The sequence below is a fragment of the Canis lupus genome, chromosome 16 (assembly GCF_011100685.1).
Source record: "Canis lupus familiaris isolate Mischka breed German Shepherd chromosome 16, alternate assembly UU_Cfam_GSD_1.0, whole genome shotgun sequence".
In the NCBI taxonomy this organism is placed as follows: domain Eukaryota; kingdom Metazoa; phylum Chordata; class Mammalia; order Carnivora; family Canidae; genus Canis; species Canis lupus.
The window spans coordinates 33,449,087-33,473,732 of NC_049237.1; the positions used below are offsets into that span (position 1 = coordinate 33,449,087).

Consider the following 24,646-nt stretch of genomic DNA (forward strand, 5'->3'; position numbering starts at 1 on the left):
TAGTAATAGTGAAGAAATTAACTTATGATAACTTGGGATACAACTAACAGGATCTTCTTTAACATGGTAGGTGGAATTGTCATCTTACTCCTCCTTCTAACTAAATATTAATTTATCCTTCACCATCCACTACTTGTCTCAGAATATCCATAAAAGTTTTCTTAGCACTATTGGTACCATAATCTATTTTCCGTCTCAATGCAACTAGATGTATACTCTCCCCTTTCCTATTCCTGAATGGGGAATGCAAGTTTAGGATGTTCCAATATTGGTGGGTCTGTAGAGAAACTTATTTTTTCCTCTCTGCCAAACCTTTATTGTGGCAAAGCAACAAATGATAAAGACTATCAAGTACTGGGGAAAATACCATTAATACCATACCATGAGTAATTTAGTTCATATCTAAAAATCAATATTAATAAAGCATCTCTTCTATGAATTCATCTAACCATCACTGTAAACATGTAAGCTACCTATTTTTCCCTAATCTGCAAATTAAGAAACTGAGATTCAAAGACAGTATGATCACATTCATCAAGAAGTAAACAGAACCATAAGCCTGAGCTCTTACTTCTCTTCCATAACACAAAAAATTTTCTTTTCTCTATTCTCAACATTGTCACAAAATTTAAGGTGGACTCCCCTGGCAAAGCCCAAAGAGGAACACAGAGAGATGCGAAAACACACATGATGAAGTTTTAAGAGTTTTCAAGTTCAAAAAACTATATAAGACACAGAAGAAGTATTTGACAAATGTCAACATTTACTCATGATAAAAATGCTAAGAAAAAATAGGAATTGGGGTAACTTTCTCCACTTGATAAAGAACTCCTATGAAAAACCTACAGCTAACATTATACTTAATGACGCAAGACTGAATGCTTTCCCACTAAGGTCAGTAAGAAGACAAATGTCTCCACTATCACTCATTCAAAATAGTGCTAAAGATCCTAGCCAATGCAATAAGGCAAGAAAGAAAAAAAGAAAAAATCCTAATGAAAAAAAATCAAAGATCTAAATAGATTGAAAGACATTATGTTCATAGATCAGAAGACTCAACATAGTAGAGATGTCAATTTTTCCCAAATTGACATAAATATTTAACAAAATCTCTATAAAAATCCCAGCAAAATATTTTATAGGTAAAAACCTGATTATTCTAAAATCAATATGGAAATGCAAAGGAATTAAAGAGTCAATATTAAAAAAAGTATAAAGAGGAAGGAATTAGTGAACTCAATGTCAAGACATGTATTACCTAATCAAAACAGTGGTATTGGTTGAGAAATAGACAAATAGATCAATGGAACAGAATAGACAAGCCAAAAATAGATTCACACAAATATTTCCAACTGATTTTTGACTAAAGTATAGAAGGACTAATGAAGAAAAGATAGCCTTTCCAACAAACAGTATGGGAGCAATTGGACATCTATAGGCAAAAGATAAGAAACTTGACCAAAGCCTCACAGTTCATACAAAAATTAACACAAAATTGTTTGCTAAGTAGATGTAAAATATAAAGCCATAGAACTTTTTTTAGAAAAAGGAAGAAAATCTTTTGGGACAAAAACAAAGAGCTATTAGACTTGAAACTAATAGGATGATGGGGCACCTGGGTGGCTTAGTTGATTAAGTGGCTAATTCTTAGTTTCAGCTCAAGATCATGCTCTCAGGGTTGTAAGATGGAGCCCCACATTGGGCTCCACCTTTGGCATGGAGTCTGCTTGATTCTCTTTCTGCTCCTCCCCCTGCTCACATGCTTGCTTTCTCTATGAACTTTTCTCTCTCCCTCTAAATGAATAAAAAAAATTTTTTTTCAAAAAGGAGAGAAAAAAGAGACTAAAAGCATGATCTAAAACAGAAAAACTTGAAAATTGGACTTCACCAAAATTAAAAACCTTTGCTGTATAAAAGATCCTATTAGAAGGATAAAAAGACAAACTACAGAGGAGCAGAGCAAGTGTGAACAGGAAGGAGGGGACATAAAGCAGTCAAGAGTCCAACACCTAGTGCTCTTGACTTTCACCTTGCTATGAAACCTTGATAGTGGAGCATCATGATGCTTCCCCTTGTAGAGCATCTGATGAGGAGCAGAGTTTGGCTTTGGAGTGCTCATAACCAGAGCAATTACTGAGGACTCAGAGCCCAACCCAGACCACTAGGGAGCCCACAACACAATGAACAAATTGAGCTTAAAAAAAAATTACAGACTAGAAGAAAATATTTTCATACATCTGAAAAAGAATTAGTAATTCGAATAGGTACCTTCAAACCTCAACAGTAAAAGAAAAATGAGAAAAAGAAAAAAGAAAACAAACAATATAATTAAAAATGAGCAAAAGATAGGGACAGACATATCACTAAAGAGGATATACAGATGGCAAGTAAGCACATGAAAATATGTTCAACATTGTTAGCAATTAAGAAAATGCACATTAAAACCACAATGAGCTATATCGCTACATACCTATCTTAAGGGCTAAAGTAAAAAACAGTGACAGGATTCTATTCCATTCATGTAACAACCAAATGGTAGTGAGGATGCGGAGAACATAAATCAATCATACATTACTGATGAGAATATAAAATGGTACAGCTCTTCCAAAAAAATATTCTGGCGGTTTCTTAAGAAACGAACCATAATTGCCCTCCTGAGCATTTGTCCTAAAGAAATGAAAATTTGTGTTCACACAAAAAAAACCTATAGATGAATGTTTACAGAAGCTTTATTTGTAACAACCATAAATCGAAAGCCCAGACATCCTTCAAAGGTAAGTGGGTAAACAAACTGTGGTGCATCCATGCCATGGACTACTAGTTGGCAATTAAAAAGTAAATAAACAAACCACTGAAACATGCAACAACCTAAATGAATCAGCAGAGAATTATGTGGAGTGAAAAGTCAACCCTGGAAGGTTATATACTATATGATTCCATTCATGTAACAATCTTGAAGGACAGAATTATAGAAATGGAGAACTGATTAGTAGTTGCCAGAGGCTAAGTAGGAGATGAGGACGAGAGAAAAGTCATTATAGTTATAAAAGCTCAAAATGAGGGATCCTTGTGGTGATGGAAATACTCTGTATCTTGACCGTATAAATGTCAGTATCCTATTATGATATTATAGTTTTGCAAGCTGTTACCACTGGGGGAAACTGTGTAAAGGCTACACACGGTATCTCTGTATTATTTCTTACAATGCATGTGAATCTATAATTACAAGATAAAAATTTTAATTTGAAAAAATGAGGAGGAATTAACTTGTCAGAAAAAAAGGACAGATGAAAGGCCAAGCAGAGAAAACAGCACGTACAAAAGGTCCTGTCCTTTATCCTATCTTTACTTTTATCTTCTATATACATGCAGCAATCCAGAATTACCTATTTTTAAATACGTCTATTTTTAAATATTTTTCCTCCAATTTTACCAGTAAAATTCTCATCTAAATCCTCATATTTTTGTACTTGGGTTCATTTTATTATTGTTACTAAAATAAAGTTTCTAAACAGGGGGTGAGGAAAGTTAGACGGGGTGCTCTGCATTAGAGTGGGCCCCCAATTATTTTGGATCCAGTTTATGAATGCAAGAGGTAAACTCTTACAGAATCTTAAACTGCATTGCCAAAATGTTGGGTTTAAGGAAAGTGTTTTTTTTTTCCTAACTAAAATGGGATCATAATAATAAAATAATGGTTTTCAAGATGTTTGCAGAATGTCATATACATTTTTAATAAAAGTGCAAGAGTTATACCTGATCTTCCATTTTTCATATCTTACCATGTTTGATGCTAGCGATTGGCTTTTTATAGATTCCCTTTGTCAAATGAGGAACTTCCTTTTATTCCAAGTTTTCTGAGATGAACCTTTGTTATATTTTTTCAAATATTTTTAAGCATCTTTTGAGATGATCATATGATTTTTCTCCTCTGTTGTTAAATATGATAAATTGCACTGATTTTTAAATAATAAACCAAGCTTACATGTCTTGATAAACATATATTATTTTTTATACATATCACTAGGTGCAATTTTCTAATGTTTTATTGAAGACTTTTGGGTCTATGTTCATAAGATTACTGATCTATAATTTTATTTTCTTACACTCTCCTTTTCAGGTTTGGGTATCATATAATGCTAGCCTCATAACACACACTGGAAAATGTTATCCTCTGTAAATTCCTTAAAGAAACTGAATAATATTGGTAATATCATTTTACTCTTCCCTTAAATGGACAGAAAATTAACCAGCAACACAATATGGCCCAGGAATTTCCTCTGTGACAAAGTTTTGATAATTATTATAATATGTAATCTCATCACTTCTATCCAGTATTTTAAGTCCTAACCAGAACAATTACACACAAAAAAAATATTTTTAAAGCATAACAATTATGAAAGAAATGAAACTGTAACCAAAGGACATAACTGGGCAAACAGAAAATCCTAAGAAATATACTTGGGCTCGCTGGATCTATTAAATCAATTCAGCAAGATTGGGGTACAAAAAACAATAAAAAATCTATTTTATCCTTAAACAACAAGTAAAAAGCTAAATTAAATACTCAATACAGGGGATCCCTGGGTGGCTCAGTGGTTTAGCGCCTGCCTTTGGCCCAGGGAGTGATCTCAGGAGTCCCAGGATCAAGTCCCACATCAGGCTCCCTGCATGGAGCCTGCTTCTCCCTCTCCCTCTCCCTCTCCCTTTGCCTCTCTCTCTCTCTCTCTCTCTTTCTCTCTCTCTCTGTGTCTCTCATGAAAAAATAAATAAATCTTTTTTAAAAAACTCAATATAATTTATAATAATATCAAAGAACATGAAGTTACTAGCAATATTTTCAAAAGATTCATGAGCTGTCACTTAAAACTATAAAATGTTGGTGAGAAAAATTAATGAAGATCCAAATAAATTGAGAGATATAATATACTCAGGGGTTAGAAGACTCAATATTGTGAAGATATGAATTTCGCCTGAATTTATCTATATACTGAAAGCAATTTCAATCAAAAGTTTAGCATACTTTTTGAAAAATTAGTAAACGATATTAAGTTTATATGGTGAGTAAAGGGACCAAGATTGCTAAAACATCTAGAAAAAGAATCAAAGGTTAGAGAATTTACACTACTTGATTGTATGATTTAATTAAGAGAGTGTAATATTAGTCTAGAAATAGACAAATCACAAAATAAAGAGTCCAGAAGGAGACTCACATTTACACAGAAAATGGACTTTTGACAAAGGCACAAATGCAACTTAATGAGAAGAGAAACATCATTTCAACAGATAAGCAGATATCTGCATAGAAAAAAATTTATCTTGACCCATTCCTCATAATACACATAAAATTAACTCAAGATGGATTGCAAACTTAACTGTATTTGTTAAAACTCAAAATACCGGGCAGCCCGGGTGATTCAGTGGTTTAAAGCCACCTTCAGCCCAGGGCCTGATCCTGGAGACCCGGGATCGAGTCCCACATCAGGCTCCCTGCATGGAGCCTGCTTCTCCCTCTGCCTGTGTCTCTGCCCCCCTCTCTCTCTCTGTCTTTCATAAATACATTCTTAAAAAAAAAAAAAAAAAAACTCAAAATACCACAGAGGAAAACATAGGAGGTTATGCTCATTAACTTGAGGCAGGCAGTGGTTTCTTAGGTAGAATGCAAAAAGCACTAGTCATAAGAGAAAATATTGATAAAATGGCATTCATCAATATTTAAAACTTCTGTTCTTCAAAAGACAACCTTTAAGAAATTGAAAAGGCAAGCTACATACTGAGAGAAAATATTCACAACACATATATTGGACTCATATCCCTAACATGAAAAGAACTTTTGTGAATACTAAGACAAGCCAATAGAAAAATGGGTGAAAGATGTGGACAGATACTTCATAAAAGATACATGAGTGGCCAACAAGGACACAAAAAGATGCTCAAAATCACTAGTCATCAGACATGCATACTAAAACCACAATGAGTTACCACTATACACACTCTATTAAAAAGACTGTATCAGGGCACCTGAGTGGCTCAGTTAAGTGTCTGTCTTCCACTCAGGTCATGATCTCGGTGTCCCAGGATGGAGCCCCTCATCAGGCTCCCTGCTCAGTGGGGAGTCTGCTTCTCCCTCTCCCTCAGCCCTTCCCCCTGACTTGTGGTCTCTCTTTCTCTCTCTTTCAAATAAATAAAATATTTTAAAAAATAAAAAATCAAAAGACTATGTCAATTCATATCTTAGGCTATAGAACAGCTGGAACTCTCATTCACTGAGGTAGGGATCCTGAAAAATGGTACAACCAGTTTGGAAAGCTGGTTTCTTTTTACAGAATTAAATATACACCGACTTATAATCCAGCAATTCCATTCCTAACTACTTTCCCCATAGAAATTAAAATACAGGTCGACACAAAAAAAGTTGTATATGAATCTTCATACCACCTTCATTCATAATACTCCAAAACTGGAAACAATGCAACATCCATTGTAGGACACATCCATACCACAGAACACAAAAAGAAATGATGCATATATGCAACAATTTAAATTAGTTTCAAAAGTATTATGCTGAGTTAAAGAATACAGGCACAAAATAGTACCTACTGTATGATTTTATTTATATGAAATCAGAGAGAGGCACACTAAGTGAGAATGATGGGAATAAGCATTGCCTCTATAACTAGGTTACAAGGAAGATGGATGAGGGGCATTTTCTGGAATGATGAAATTGGTCTGTGTCTTTATAGAGGGAATATCCACAAGTGTGTACATCTGTCAAAATTTACTGAAAATTTTAAGCTTAAATTTTATTGTATATAAATTATACCTCAATAAAAATGCATTAAAATATGTGTTGATAACGTATGATGCAATCTCTTCTCTTCCCTTTTTGTCCCCTCATTCCTCCATTATAGGGGCCTCCTAGAGGGCACAAATGGATGAAAGCAGGCCTTAAAAGAAGATTTCTTCAAATCCTATCTTCATGCAGAATTCCTAATTGGATTTCTTGAAGTCTCGCTGTGCATCTTTCTAGGCTGTTAATAAGAAAACCAGTGAAATTGTGTATTACTTATTCACTTTTTCAAAATCACCCTCAGTACAAATGATCATTTTAGAATATAACATGGTGGAATATAAAAGAAATATCCTGATTTAGTGGAGTGATTTCTTAGGCAATGTGACAAATTTTAAGTTATCTGAAACAAGAACTAGGAGTAGAATTTGTGAAAAACCAAGAGTAACACCAATAACTGAATAATGGAAATAAGTTTCAACATCTTTCTGTACACCAGGCTTGAAACAGTACTGGCAATGAGGAGCATAAGTAGCATTTTTAAAAAAAACTCTCCTTATCTTTACCTACCTTTTGGCAAGAAGTAATAAAATAGAAATCATGTGAGAAAAGTGAGAACAAATTTCCAATATTGAGACACTCTGAAAATGTTACCAAATCTAAATAACATCTCAAAGGATGTCTTTTCAGAGACAGCTTTACTCCTAAATGAATCTGTAAAACTTTGAAAATGCAAGAGATTGGAGATACTCAACCGTGATGGCACCTTAGAATATGCCTGGCCCTTGCCTTCAATAATTCAGCAAATATGTTACTGAGACACTGGGTCTACCACAATCTCAGTGTTTGCTTAAAGAGGTCTGCAAAGATACTGAAATGGAAATGAATCTACAAGCCAAAGAATGCATCCAGGCTCAGTGGGCTCATCAAATCTATTAGGCATGACAATTCTTCCTTCAGAAACTTAAGTATATGGGCACCAGCCAAACAAGTAACACGTTTTGTTACTTTTGAAGCAATAACATTTTTGATTAACCCTCTGTTTCTAATACATGTAAGGGAGAAATAAAATAGGCCATAAAGTTAATCTGGAGAGGCCCAGATGTAGAGATGCTGTAAGAAAAATGGACATTGGTATTCTTTCATCTCAGTTTGGAAGGAGGCACCAGTTGCCTTTAAGGATCTTACCAGCATCCATCTTGAACAGTCATGACACTCCTCAATCAAGAGGGTCGGCTTGGGAAAAACAGGCACACCTAGAAGGCTGCTTTAGTGGCTTACCCCCCCCTCCTCTAGCATCACAAATCTAGCATCTCTGCCTTTACCCTTAATAGACCCACTTTCCACCCATCCATCTGGGAATAATTCTTATGGGAAAAATCTCAATCAATTTCACAAAGATGTGTAAACAAATGTTAGGATGTTACGTGTGTGCCTTCAGAGATACTTGTATTTTTCCAGCACAATCAATAGTTTGCTTGTAATGAATCAATGATATAAGACTGACACTCTTTATAGGAAATGTGAGACATGAGCCAAGGCTTCGGTTGCCTGGTTTCAAATATCATAAAGGGGTTGGTGGAAGTGGAGAGATGAAGATCTTAAGCTGCAAAGATTTTGCATATTGTGCTAAATAAACAATTATTTGCATGGATTTAGATTTCTAGCTATCCAAACAAAGGGCTATTTACCAATAAAGTGGTGAAATGAATAATTTAAGCCTTCTCCTTGAGCTGGCTTTGTCCTAACTGGTCTTTCTTCTCCTGTAGGCCGTGCCTTCCTAACCATCATGTACAGCCTTGATCCTATGGGAAAATGCTTTTCCAGTAACAAATATACAACTGAAATCACTGTTTGGAACAAACACTTCAGGAATTAAGGAGTTAATTATTGTCATCCACTCATACTGCAAGACCAGAGTTGGTTTGGTAAGGTAAGACTCAGGGCATGAATTTCCTCTCTCAGAATAGCAGACAGCCTGAGAGAAAGTGCATTCTCCCTACAGCAGTGCAGTGGAACTCATGCCCCAGATGTGGCATTTGGCCAACTTTTCAAATGTATAGTCAGTATACTGGCTAACTATACATAAAAAAAAACCTTAGGAAGTAGAGCAAGGGTTCATTAAGCCCAGGGCAAGCTTAAATAAAGAGAATATTCTCAGAACTATTTCTGAGAATAGTGAGGTTTAACATGTTACTCACTTGCTCTAAGAGTATAACATGTGAGTGAAATTTGAACACTTGCTAGTCTTTCATATAAGAGCAGCTGAAATTAAGAATGAGTAAAATATAATGATAGACACAGCAAAGAATAGTAAATAGAATGTGGATCTGAATTCATGCTCAAACACCAGTTATATGACCTTGAGCAAGTAAGCTACTTTCTCTAAGTTTCTCGTTATAAAATACCTTCTTAGAGGGTATTGTGAGGGTGATTAGCAGCAAGTGATATGTTGGGATGTCAAGAATAGGATCACAGGTATAGACATCTTTATAAAATTTGGGGCTGCAGCTCAATACAAGAAAGAAAATCTATGGTTCAGATAAGGCCACACAGGTCAGTCTTCCCTGCTGAGACTCTGGAGGAAGTGAGCTAATAAGCAGCCATTTGCTGGAAGAATGCCCAGAGCAGTCCCAACCTGTCCAGGGCAGGAACTGGGAAAGTAGTTATAGATAGGGAGGAAAACAAGGCAGAATGTTATGGCACCAACTACAAAACTGGCAGTGCCTGCGGGGTTCAAAGTGAGGGCTGATGCTCTGCTAAGGAGGTTTACCTTCTGCCTAAATATCTGTGTAGGTGGATAAGGGGAAACTAAATCAGGCAGCCCAATGTTTGGACAATAGCAGGTATTTAAAAGATGGTTAGGACCATTATTAGGCAACTTTGCATTAAAAGGGCTACTTTGATAACCACACTGTGCCTTGTTTTCCTATCTGGGTACGTAAAAGCAGCTGCATTTGTCCCTATAATTTTAGTACTTGTTAAAGGCCATTGAGATCCAATGTATGGAGAGGATTCAGCCAGTTGGAAGGAATGGACTAGAATAGAAGGATTTTCTTTCCAGGGATTAGAAGTAAAATCATATTCCTGCAACAACAGCATCCCACATTAATACAATATGTCATCCTCAGCACTTCCAGCATTGGGTAAAAAGTATGTCAAGAGACTTCCAGGGAAGATGGCAGAAGAGGACAATGCTAAGCTCATATCATCCCACAGATGCAAATACATAACATCCACATCACTGTAAATAACCCAGAAAACAACCCAAAGCCTTCCAGAACAGACTCTCCACAACTAAATGTAGAGAAGAGGCCACATTGAAGAGAATAGGAAAGGCAGAGACACAGTTGGGAGCTAAAGGGACCCTTGAGACTGTCTGCAGGAGACAAGGATGCTATAGATATGGAGAGGGGAGGGGAGCAGACCTTCATACCAGAAACCCCAGGCACAGAGAACTTGCATGGGGAAGACAAATCTCCATAATATTTGGCTTTAAAAAAACAGAGGGGCGTAATTTGGCAAATTCTTACAATCAGCAACTTAACACCTGGAATTTTAAAAAAATCAGTGGGCTCAACTTTGGGAGAGTCAGAAGGGCTAGAGGAAATGGAGTTCCCACCCTTAAAGAGCACAACAAACAGCCCCACAGAAATACAGCATAGGAGTAGCAATTTGAATAACATCTGGGGTATACAGTAGAGAGATTTCTTTACTAATCTCCGAGTTTGTACTGGAGGGACAGGGATCATTGGGAGACTCCTACAAAAACACAGGATCTGCTAGGCACCATTTCCAATCCTGACTCCTAGCCTAAACAGGGAATGAAGATAGTGTCAACACTGTACAGAATAACTTGCTAACAGTATGCCCTGCCCTCTCATTCTCAGGCCAATGCCCCTTCAACCTAGGCCTCAGCTACAGGTCTCTCCCAGAACAGACTTGCTCAAACCTTACTAACACTACATGCCCCACCCCTATGTACTCCTGCAGGCTTCCCTCCTTCAATACACCCTTGGCTAGAGCCCATCCAAAGTGATGCCACAAACCTGACAATATGCAAGCAGCCCCAGTAGGAGCCAGCACCACTCCAAAGTGGCTCCAGCATCAGGGAGAGGGGAGGAGAACCACACATGCCGCTCCTATTATAGTCCCAGCAATAGGCTGGAGGGAGACATCTGGTCTGACTACAGATCCTCCCCACCTGTGAAAGCTTCTTGGGGATAACACAGGGAAAGCACCCGCAGTTCAGTCCTACTGCAGCTCTGGAAAATAAATGCTTGGTCAAACTCCACTCAAGCCAAAGTGGCACCAGACTGGCCAAATGATACCAAAGGGAACAAATTCTGTCCACATCAGGCAAAGAGAGCAACTGAAGACAACTGCACTAACAGCAAAAGCAGTTCAGCCATAAGACCAGGATGTAGGCGACATACCTAGAAGACACTCCTGAAGTGCTAGATTATGATGAACAAGAGATTATGTGGCACTGCAGGGCACCACAGGCCCTCTTCCTTCAAGGCCACTATTTTCAAGAGCAGGAGATGTAACTGACTTTTCTAACACACAGGAAGAGACAAAGAGAATTAGTCAAGATGAAGAGACAGAGGAATATGTATCAAATGAAGCAAAAGGATAAAATCATCACAAGAGAGCTAAACAAAATTGAGATAAATAATATACCTTATAGAGAATTTAAAGTAATGGTCACACAAAGGAGCACCTGGGTGGCTCTGTTGGTTAAGTGACTGACCCTTGGTTTTGGCTCAGGTCATGATCCTAGGGTCTTCAAGTCCCATGTTGAGCTCCCTGCTTAGCAGGGAGTCTACTTAAGGATTTTCTCTTTCTCCCCCTGCCTCTCCCACCACTCTCATACATTCTCTCTATAAAAAAATGAGTAAATCTTTTAAAAAATAAGTACAATAAAGTAATGGTCATAAAGATACTCACTTGAGAAGAGAGTGGAGGACCTCAGTGAGATGCTTAAAAAGAGGGAAAAAAAGAACCAATTACAGATGAAGAACTCAATAACTGATATTAAAAATACACCAGATAGAATAAATAGTAGAGGAATAAGAGGAATGTATCAGCAACCTAGAAGATGGAGTAGTGAAAAGCAATAAAGATGAACCCAGAAACAGAAAATAAATAAATAAATAAATAAATAAATAAATAAATAAATAAATAAATAAATAATAAATAAATAACAATAGATTTGGGGACTCAGCAATATCATGAAGCATAACAACATTTGCATTATAGGGAAACCCAGAAGGACAAGAGAGAGAAAAGGAGGCAGAACATATTTGAAGAAATGATGGCTGAAAACTTACTAAATCTAGGGAAGGAAACAGACATCCAAGATCCAGGAGGCACAGAGAGCCCCCAACAAAATCAACTCAAAGAGGTCCACACCAAGACATATAGCAATTACAATGGAAAAAAGTAATGATAGAGAATTTAAAAGCAAGAGAAAAGAAAACAGTTACATATAAAGGAAACCCTATAAGGCTATCAACTGATGTTTCAGCAGAATCTTGACAAGCCAGAAGAGAATAGCATGATATATTAAAAATCCTGAAAGAAAAAAAAAAAACCTGCAGGCAAGAATACTCAATCCAGCAAGGCTATTATTTAGAAATGAAGGAGAGATAAACAGCTTCTCAGACAAACAAAAGTTAAAGAAATTCATGACCACTAAACCAGCCCTACAAGAAATATATAAAGGGGACTTTTTAAGTGAAAAGAAAGACTATAAAGAGGAGTAAGAAAAGTAGGAAGCACAAAAGCAGTTAAATGAAGCACATATATAAATAAGCTAAGAGATTCACAAAATAAAAAGAAGTAAAATACGATACCATATACCTAAAATGGTGTGGGCAAAGGAATAAAGAATGGGTTCAAACATAAGCAACCAGTAACCTAACATAGACTGCTATATGCAAAAATGTTAAATGCAAACCTAATAGTAACCACAAATCAAAAACCAGTAAAAGATATGCAAAAAACAAAAAGAAAAGAATACAAGCATATCAGTAAAGCCAGCAAACCATGAAAAGAGAGCAAGAGAGGAAAGTATCAGAGAAGAACTACAAAAGCAACCTAAAACAAGTAACAAAATAACAAGTACAGACCTATCAATAATTACTTCTAATTTAAATGGACTAAATGCTCCAATGAAAGACACAGGGTAATAAAAGGGATAAAAAAAGAAAGATCCATCTCTACACTCTCTATAAGACACTCATTTCAGACCTAAGAACACATGCAGATTGAAAGGGAATGGATGGAAAAGCATTTATCACACAAATTAAAGTGAAAAAAGGTTGAAGTAATAAAACTTATATCAGACAAAATAAACTTTAAAACAAGGACTATAACAAGATACAAAGAAGAACATTATATAATCATGGAGAGAACAATCCAACAAGAAAAAATAACAACTGTGAATACTGATGCACCCCAGAGAGCACCCAAATGCACAAAACAGCTGTCACAAAGAATAAAGGAAGTAATCAATAGAAATACAATAATAGTAGGGTCTAAAGCACCCCATTTACATCCATGGGTAGATCATGTAAACAGAAAACCAATAAGGAAACAGTGGCTTTGAATGACACATTGGACCTGATGGATCTAACAAATATATTCAGAACATTCCATCCCAAAACTGTAAAATACATATTCTTTTCAAGTACGCATGGAACATTCTCCAGAATAGATCACATATTAGGCCACAAAACAAGTCTAAACAAATTTTAAGATTGAAGTCTTACCATGCATCTTTTCTGACCATAATGCTATGAAACGAGAAATCAACCACAAGAAAAAAATCTGGGAAGACCACAAATACATTGAGGCTAAATAACATGCTACTAAACAATGATGGGTCAACCAATAAATCAAAGACGAAATAAAAAAATACACAGAGACAAGTGAATTTGAAAACATGTGTCCACAATCTGTGGAATACAACAAAAGAGGCCATCCTCGGAAGAAAGCTTAAAGTAATACAAGCCTACCTCAAGAAGCAAGAAAAATTTACCCCAAAACCACCTAACTTTACATCTAAAGGAGGGAGAAAAAAGAACAACAAACAAAATCCAAAACCAGTAGAAGGAAGGAAATAATAAAGACTAGAGGCACTTCCATACTGTTTTCCAGAGTGGCTGTACCAGTTTGCATTCCCATCAACAGCACAAGAGGGTTCCCCTTTCTTCACATCCTTGTCAACACTTGTTGTTTTCTGTGTTTATACTAGCCATTCTGACAGGTGTGAGGCAATATCTCATTACAGTTTTGATTCGTTTTTCCCTGATGATCAGTAGTGTAATGGCAACTGGTGCAGCCACTATGGAAAACAGTAGCGGTTCCTCAAAAAGTTAAAAATAGAACAATCTTTAATCCAGCCAACCACACTACTGGGTATTTACCTAAAGAATACAAAAATACTAATTCAAAGGGATACATGCACCTTGATGTTCATATCAGCATTATTTACAATAGCCAAATTATGGAAGCAGCCCAGGTGCTGCTGAATAAAGAATATGAATATGAATATGAACTGATGAATAAAGAATATGTAGTGTGTGTATAGATGATAATGGAATATTACTTAGCCATAAAAAATGAAATCCTGCCATTTGCAATGACATGGATGGAGCTAGAGAGTATTTTTTTTAATTATTTATGATAGGCACACAGTGAGAGAGAGAGAGAGAGAGAGAGGCAGAGACACAGGCAGAGGGAGAAGCAGGCTCCATGCACCGGGAGCCTGACGTGGGATTCGATCCCGGGTCTCCAGGACCGCGCCCTGGGCCAAAGGCAGGCGCTAAATCGCTGAGCCACCCAGGGATTCCCGGAGCTAGAGAGTATTATGTTAGGTGAAATAAGTCAGCCAGAGAAAAACAAATACATATGATTTCACTCTGCTGTGGATTTTAAGAAACAAAACAAATGAGCAAAGAGGAAAAAAGAGATGCAACCAATAAACTCTTACTATATAAAACAGACTGGTGGTTATCAGAGGGCAGGTAGTGGGGGATAGGTTATATAGGTGATGGAGACTAAGGAGTGCGTTTGTGATGCGTTAGCACCAGGTGTTAAATGGAAGTGCTGAATCACTGATTGTATACTTGAAACTATTATTACACTGAGGGTTAACTGCCTGGAATTTAAATAAAAACTTCAAAAAGATTAGAAATAAATTAAACAGAAACTAAAAATACAATAGAACAGATCAATAAAGCCAGGAGCTGATTCTTTGAAAAGATCAACAAATGACAAATGACTTTAGCCAGAGTCATCCAGAAAGAAAGAAAGAAAGAAAGAAAGAAAGAAAGAAAGAAAGAAAGAAAGAAAGAAAGAAAGAAAGAAAAAAAGAAAGAAAGAAAGAACTCAAAATCAGAAATGAAAGAGGAGAAATACCAGCTAAACAGAAATAAAAAGGATAATAAGAATATTACAAAATATTATATACCAATAAATTGGACAACCTGGAAGAACTGGATAAATTCCTAAAAACACAGAACTTCACAAAACTAAACCAGGAAGAACTAGAAAAAAAAAGTGAAAAAAATAAAATAAAATAAGAAAAAAAAAGTGAACAGACTGATTACCAGTAATAAAATTGAATCACTGGGAATCCCTGGGGGGCTCAGCAGTTTGGTGCCTGCCTTCAGCCCAGGGTGTGATCCTGGAGTCCCAGAATCAAGTCCCACATCAGGCTCCCTGCATGGAGCCTGCTTCTCCTCTGTCGGTGTCTCTGCCTCTCTCTCTCTCTCTCTCTCTCTCTCTCTCCCTCTTTCTCTCTCTGTGTGTGTTTGTGTGTGTCTCTCATGAGTAAATAAATAAAATCTTAAAAAAAAATTGAATCACTAATCAAAAAACTCCCAACAAACAAAAGTCTAGAACCAGATGGCTTCACAGGCTAATTCTAACAAACATTTAAAGAAGAGTTAACACATATTCTTCTCACACTATTCCAAAAAATAAGAAGAGGCAAGAAAACGTCCCAAATTCATTCTATGAGGCTGGCATTACCCTGATACCAAAACTGGATAAAGAAACCACAGTAAAAAAGAACGACAGACAAATTTCTCTGATGAACATAGATGCAAAATATTAGTAAACCAAATCCAACAACACATTTTAAAAAGTCATTCACCGTGATCAAGTAGGATTTATCCCTACGATGAAAAGGTGGTTCAATATTTGCAAATCAATCAATGTGATACATCACATCAACAAGAAAAAGAATAAGAACCATATGATTATTTCAACAGATGCAGAAAAAGCATTTGAAAAAATACAACCTCCATTCGTGATAAATAAAAACCCCTCTGCAAAGTAGGTCCAAAGAGAATATACTTCAGTATAATAAAAACCATATATGAAAACCCAGAGCCAACATCATCCTCAATGGGGAAACACTGAGAGCTTTTCCCCTAAGATCAGGAAAAAGACAAGAATGTCACTCTTACCACTTTTACTCAATATAGTACTGGAAGTATCAGCCACAGCAATCAGACAACAAAAAAAAAGGAATAAAAGGCATACAAACTGATAAGAAGTAAAACTCACTATTTGCAGAGGAAACGATCCTATATAGAGAAAACACTAAAGACTCCATCAAAAAACTACTAAACTGAATAAATGAATTCAGTAAGATCACAGGATATAAAAATCAATATACAGAAATCTGTTGTATTTCCATATGCTAATAATGAAGTAGCAGAAAAAGAAATTAAGAAAAAATCCCATTAACAATTGTGAAAGACATGTACTCTGGAAACTATAAAACACTGATTAAAGAAATTGAAGACAACCTAAGTGAAAAGATATCCCATGCTTATGGAAAGATGTGGTACGTACACACACACACGCTTATGGAAAGATGTGGTGCATAAACACACATATACACACACACACTGGAATATGAGTCATAAAAGAATGAAATCTTGCCATTTGCAATGATGTGGATGGAGCTAGAGAGTATTATGCTAAGAGAAATAAGTCAGTCTGAGAAAAACAAACATCTTATGATTTCACTCATATCTGGAATTTAAGAAACAAAACAAATGAACGATGAAAAGAGACAAACCGAAAAACAAACTCTGAACTATAAAGAACAAAGTGGTGGTTTCCAGAGGGGAGTTTGGGGGAGGGAAAAGGGTAAAACAGGTGAAGGGGATTAAGAGTACATTTATTGTGATGAGCACTGCATAATGTATAGAATTGTTGAATCACTCTATAGTATACCTGAAACTAATATAACATTGTATGTTAACTATACTAGAATTAAAACTTTAAAAAAAAAGATTTTATTTATTTATTTATTTATTTATTTATTTATTTATTTATTTATGAGAAAGAGAGAGAGTGAGCACATGCACAAGTGGAAGGGGCAGAAGGAGAGGGAGAAGAGACTCCCACTGAACAGGGAATTCAATGAGGGACTCTATCCCAGGACCCTGGGATCATGACCTGAGCCAAATGCAGACACAATCAACTGAGCCACCCAGGTTCCCCTGTAATCAAAATTTTAAAAGGTAAAAAGTATATCAATAACAACAGTAGTGGGGCACCTGGGTGGCTCAGTGGTTGAACATCTGCCTTTGGCTCAGGTCATGATTCCAGAGCCCTGGGATTGAGTCCCCTATCCAGTACCCCTATAAGCAGCCTGCTTCTCCCCCTGCCTATGTCTCTGCCTCTATCTCTGTGTCTCTCATGAATAAATAAATAAAATATTTTTAAAAATAACAGTAGTAAGTAAGCCTCTCTTAAAGAAAATTCAAGCCCCTCTCAACTGCATATTTTCATAATAGGAATGTTGCCTCTGCTTACATTTAATAAGGTAGATACTAATAATCTAACATACATTTAGCATCTTTAGTAGAAATAAAACACATCAAGAGATTGTTTCAGTTCAATCTTTTATTGGAACAATACTTCTTGACCACCTAGGTGGCTCAGTCAGGTAAGCTGGAAGAATTCGGCTCAGGCCATGATCCCAGAGTCCTGGGATCAAGCTCCATATCAGGCTCCCTGCTCAGTAAGGAGCTTGCTTCTCCCTCTTTCTCTGCCTGCCACTCCCCTTTCTTGTGCTGTCAAATGAATAATTAAAATATTTTTTTTGAAAAAGGAACAATACTTCTCACTCCTCCACATAGCTCATACCTAGTCACCAGAACCATACAGTGTACAAATAATTTAGGTTCTAAGAACAACTATTGGGCACTGACATTGCTGCAATACCCTAAGGATGAAATCTTAGGAGGTCTCAAGAGTAAACAAACTTTTAAAAAATCCTGATGTACAAGGAAAAGTAGTTTTTGAATTTTTCTTTCCCTCTATTACATTTATGGTAGTAACTGTTTGGACAGATTTGGCACTATAAATAATTAAAACAGCAGTTCCTGTCCAAATGAGGACTGTAGTCTCCACTGATATTTTATTGCATGATTCAGTTAATTTAATAATAGAAGACAAATCATGGCTCCTTAATTGACTAAAGTTTACTTTTTAAAAGAAGTAATTAAATCTCAAAACTCCCTAGGCTCTCTGCTCCACAGTCCTCCAAGTTTGTATCTAAGTTTCTAAAATCTTACAACAGAGATCAAAGATTTAATTTCAAAATAGCTGCATACATATTAAGGGTAAAAATGGATATATTTCTCCACCTCTAGGAAGGTTGTTTTGTTTTACAATAATTTTACAGTGAGAGAAGTTTGCTAGTTTTTTTTATGATTTTATTAATTAATACCTCCCAACAGCCTGAAATAGAATAATTAACAATGCTTGCAAAAAATTTACTATATCTATTTTTGGAAGTGGCTTGACTATAAAAGGAAAATATCAACATCAATAAAGTAAAAAAGCATGCTGAGATATATAACTAATCAGTCATTTCACAGAATCCTAGGGTGTTAACAACTGATCAGGATCTTACAGACCTTCTAGTAAATTCATATAATACTCAGCTTGGAAAATCTCCAAAATGAAAAGACTGAGATTGAATACATAAACTCCTTCAAGGCACAGAGCAGGTTAATGACAAAGACAAGAATAAAGCACAGTTTATGTGCTCATTAAATCAGGATACTGTTTTTCAGTACTGTCCACTGTAAGAACAATTCAGGAAGTGTTTACTGTTCTTTGCAAAGTCCTTCCTAGTCATTACTTCATTCATCCTCATAAGAACCTTATGCAAAAAAAATGACTGTTCCTTTAACAACTCCAGAAATGAACTCTTGCCGCCCCCTCTTGAAATCTGCTCTCTCCGTAGTATGGACCACCCCAACCCCTTCATCACATTGCTCAAGCCAAAACCCTGAAATTGCCCTTCACTGATCTCTTCCCATACTTACATTCAGTCCATCAGCAAATTTTATCTCAGTCTGCCTTCACTCTTGTCCAAGTGACCAATTTCTCTAGCCTAGACTACAGACATCTGACATATAGTTGATGGTAACTAAGTAACAGCTTAATGTCAACTGAATAGGATCCCAAGTGGTCCCAGCTCCCAGCCTGTCCATTCCTGCCTTCTTTAGTCTATTGCTTATTGTCTGGCAAACAATCTGAAAAGGTAGTTCAGCGAAAAAGTAAAATTGGTTGTGTCACGTTACTCAAAAGTTCCAAATGAGTAGTTCTCATCCCATTGAGAGTAAAATGTAAAATCTAATGGCCTTGCTCACTCAGTTCCAGTCACTGTCCTTATGGCTGTACTTCAGGCATTCCAAGCATGCTCCTGCCTCCTCCATACTCCTCCATCCCTTTACTTTGTTCTCTCTACCTCGAATATTTTTCCTTTCCTTCATTTATCTTTTGTCCAGCTCAGACCTCCTTTCCTACACTAACTCCCCACACCCTCTCTCTCAACTTCCATTCATAGGGGAAAAAAAGAGTTGTCTGCAATTCCACATATTCTCATTCCACCCTTATTTCTTAGTCTTCTCCCATCTAGCTTCCATCCCCATCACACCCTGAATTGATTCCTGCTAAGGTCACCCATAAAGTCCAAGTTACCAAAAACTAATAAAAAAGACTGTCTTCCTCATCTCAACATTTGACACTGTTTATGCTTTCCTTATATTTTGAAACATCAATTTTCATGCCTTCCACAAAACAGTAATCTTCTCATTTTCTTCCTGTCTGGCTATTCTGTTTCTCCTTGAGGGCTCTCTTCCTAATGCAGCTATTAACTGTTGTGGTTCTTTACCCCAGGTGATCTCATCATGCCCATACCATTTGTGGACCTAGATTTTTCTTTTTGAGTCCAGATTCATATTTCTAACTGGCTTTGCACATTTATAAGTTTCACAGGTGTGGCAAATACATGATTCGTGCCTCTAATTCAGCATGAACAACAGACAAATGATCCAATTTTAAAAGTCAAGTCCTCTTTTCCATTCCTTATTTCTGTGATCATACATCTTACTGTACTGAGTAGAGGTCTGTCACCTTAAACATCTTCCTCTTCCTTATTTTCTCATATGCTTTTATCCATAAATCCTATTAATACTACCTTTCATCCCCAAACTGTTTACACATCTACACCTCTACCGAAGCACTTCATCTAAGCTACCCATGTTTCACCCAGATCATTGAACTGACAGTCTACCTGTGCCAATTGGTTCTTTACACTACAACCATAATGATGTACTGAGAAAGCACATATGTTCATATTAAAACCCTTGATTAAACTTTGATTTAATCAAAGTTTGAAAAATCTTTGAAAAACCTTGATTAAGCATTGCTTTTAGAAAGACAGAAAATTCCTTAAGGTGGTCAGAAAAGCACGGCCTGGTCTACCAAATCTTCAGTCTCAGCTTCTATGGTGTTCCTACACATCCTGTCATTCAATCATATTTGTCTTCTACTGCAGATTCTTTGCAAATGCTGCTTCCTCCTCCTCTTTACTCAGGTAGCTCATATCCATCTCTTACTTAGTAGCCCAATGGTCATTTCTTCAAAGAAACCTTCCTTCCCTCTTCCACCGCCCCCCCCCCCCACCTAGGGCTTATGACTAATTACTTAACTTAAAATTTTAAGAATTTTAATTTTTCAATTATATATATGTTATATACATAACATATAAAGCCAACTGCCTCAGGGTTGCAAAAATATTAAATTGTTTCTAAAATGTCTTATCTATATATAGTAAGTAGTTAGCAAATAGTATTTCCTCATCTCTTGCAATTCCCCTTACCCTTATGATTTTGTAGGACCTAGAATATTGTCACTGTAAACTATATTTCAGGAATTGAAATAAAAAGAGAATGGCCCTTTGTTTCCACCTCAATAGAAAATAATTTGATTAGTAATTGGGAGAGCATAATTCTTCCATGAATTCCACTTCTGAATTATTATGCCAGTTTCTAATGGAACACATAAATTCCAACGACCTGAGGTTCATATATCCAAATTGCTTCAAGAGATACTGTCAAGTTATGTAAGCACTTAGAGAACGAGGAAGAGAGAGAACAAGAAAAAACACTAAACTAGAAGAAAGCTAGAAGAGGTCAAATCCCCCATCTGAAAATATCACATAATTAAGAAAAAACACACAGTATTAGGCAATGTTCATTTAGCATAGTAGCATTCATTTCTGCATAAAAATTTAGATGGTCACTTGTGGTTTGTTGTAATAAGATTTGTTCTATACAGCAGTTCATTCTTAATAAAGAAAAGCATAATTCAGAGTTTGCTTACAGCATCAGTACTCAGAGGGTCTTAGTTCTCTCTACTGATAACTTTTAATTTTAAATGTACTTGAGATTTATAATTTACTTGCTAATCGTTTAGTTCTTATGTTCACCTCTCTTTCACACATCACCATCTAGACAGAAAAGTAAAGAGTGTGGTTGTATATAGCAATGTCTGACATAAGATTTAGACATTCAATTTTGCATTTGCATATTTTTACTGCAAAAACACTCCTATGCATATGTGGTATCCCTGAGATATAATAATAATAATAATTCCATTATAGCATGGTACTTCTTGCTATCCACAGAAACCTCTGCTAGTGCCAGCCCAAGATGGAAACAACTTACATTTGAGGTTGACCAAGGGGGGACATTAGAAAATGGATTAGGAAATGGCTCCCCAACCCTACTCATCACATTCCTTCTCCTTTTCCTACAATCAGCTGATGCTCAGGAGATGGGATTTCATCCCCTGGGAATCTCTATTTGAAAACAAAACCATGTTCTTCTATTCTATGGTGATACAGTCCTTCAGGAAAGTAAATGGCTTGTCCTGGTAGAAGGTGGCAGTGACAGAATAGAACCATCCATCCTATCACAAGAAATGGGCAGAAGAGAAATGGAGAAGCTCAGTGTGTCAAGAAGCAATCCTACTGAAAGCCCATCTGTGCAATGTTCATGCGTTACACAGAGGGAAGCATGAAATTCAGGTAACTACTGGCTTGGAGTCTCCCACAAAAAAATAAACAAAATTGGCAAATGCTCATTGCAAATGAGTGTAAGCAACCCCTAATTTGCAAACACTAAATTATACTGGATATCCACTTATATTCCCCACCATTGAGGCAGATACATATTGCCTACAGTGTATCCTTACCCTGTCTCTTCACCCTTTTTTCCAGCACCAGAGTCCTTGCTTCCATGGTGAAATACAAAACAAAACAAAACAAAACAAAACAAAGGCAACAAAATAAAATATGAACTTCTTAATAGAAAGATCAAAGCCAAAAAAGTTAAGGAGAAAGGTGCATAAAGCAAGAAAAGCTTAGTGGGCTGCTTTCACAATTCAATTTCAATTGCTCTAGTTCAGTTACTACCCCTCTATACCTGCCCAATTTTGGTTTTGGTTCATTTTCTTGAGCTGCTTGAAATCCTGCTACTTAAAGATATATTAGGGTTGGCAAATATCATTTTTGAAAATGGCAATACATTTAGGAGTCTTAAGAAAAAAATTAGGCAGTTTATTGTAAATGAGGATTTTTTTCAATTGAACATCTATCTTTTTTCTGGATTGTAAGACCAAAACATTAGAAAACTGGAAAACTTAAATAACTATTTTTATAAAATACCAATATCCCAATCTATAAAACTCTAATATTTGGTCTTTTCCTCCCTTTTTTATATGCATTTTTCTAGGGTTGAAATCACACTGCTTTAAACTTGAACTTGGTCCTTTACATTTAAGCTTACGTATTTTTTTCCCTGTCATTCAGATTCTTGATAAATATAGTTTTTATGGTTGCATAACACTGTGTTGCATCCATTTACCATAATTTACTTAACCATTCATCCAATGTTGCACATTCAGGCAGTTCCCAATTTTTTATTATTGAAAAGAAAGCTGTGATTAACATCTTTATGTGAAAATCTTTGCATTTCAGAATATTGTTTTAGGATGGATTCTGAGAAGAGGAATTATAGGGTCATAAGGAGGGTAGGCTGCTTTCTGTTTAACATGTATTTGAAGTGAGCTACACTGAGAGCTTGGGACACTCTTAGGGATTGGACAGGCTAGAGGTACTGAAAGTGAAGCAAAAAATAGCATAAAAGTAAAGAAAAGGGGTGCCAAAAAGTGAGAAAGAAAGGTGAAAGATGGGAAAGGTATTCTTCACCTCTTACACAAGTTTGCCTTGGGCTGGTCCTGAGGAAGATAAAAGGGCCTTTATTCTATTTTCTTTTCATATGATCTGCTGTTCCAAAATCTAGGTCTTAGGCTACAAACTGCTCAAGGTCAGCTACACAATTATAAGTTTAAAAACAAAAATTTATGTTTGCTTGTATCATTACGTGCATTCCAAATTCAGAACAAGGAACTGGAAGCTAACTTAAAGAGACAATACGTGAAACAGTTAAAGGCACAGATGCCAGAGAGGAAGCAACCTGCCTGGGTTTAAACATTGGCTCTACTACTTACCACCTAACCTTAAATAAGATACTTCACTGCTCTAAGCCTCAATTTCTTCGTCTATGAAATGGGTTCAATTAATACTATTCACAGGGTTGTTGTGAGGATTAATGAGTAAATGGTATAAAGTGTTTAGAATAGTGCCTGGCACAGACTGAATACTATAAAAAGTATCTGTTGTTATTACAAATAAAGTCTGAAAAACAATAAAAGCTGAGAGCAACCATTTTACTATGGACAGGATGTTAAGAGAGAATGAGCCAGGATAATAAGAAAGCAATTTAATTTCTTAAAATAATGTAAATATCACAGGTAGAAGGGTAACCTTTGTTATGCAACCTTTTGGAAAACACAACAAAAACAGGGTCAAAGTGGACCTTGAAAAGTATTGCTGGGACATGATATTAAATTCAAAACAATAAATGCAACAAAAAAGACTGGGTAGTATTAGTCTTAGTTACCTTAAGAGGTCAGTCATCCTTAGAATAAGAAGGTATCTACACCTGCAGTTAAGAAGCTTGGATAGATTTCAACTCTAAAGACCCAGACAATTTCATTTCAAGATGACATGTATTTGAAACCAGTTATATTCCTAGGTTCATCTTAGACCACACAACTATGTATTCCAGTGAGGTTCATCTTAATTCAAACTATACCTTGAGAAATCAAACTCTAATAAAGGTAATTAAAATGGCTAATATCTCCCCCCAAAAAAGTCCAAGATAAGTAGAGAAATGGCTCTGTGACAACTCAGGCATCTCTATCTGGCAGAAGCGCCTAAACTTTGGAGGAAAAAAAATAAGGGGAAGAATCAAAGAGGAGACAGTGTTTACACATTATACAGAACAGGTACCCTCAGGAAATGTTGGTTAATGAGGAGGAGACACTCTTGCTTGAACTAATTAAGTAACTGGAAAAGAATTTCCATCTCCAAATTTGGCAATCCACATGAGACTGCGTGGT

At 36.3% G+C, this 24,646-nt stretch overlaps 1 protein-coding gene across 7 annotated transcripts in view; it reads right to left on the minus strand.

Annotated features, from left to right (window-relative positions):
* NRG1 (neuregulin 1) overlaps positions 1-24,646 on the minus strand; it is a 1,144,545-nt gene that overhangs the window by 1,009,610 nt on the left and 110,289 nt on the right. The window lies entirely within an intron of this gene.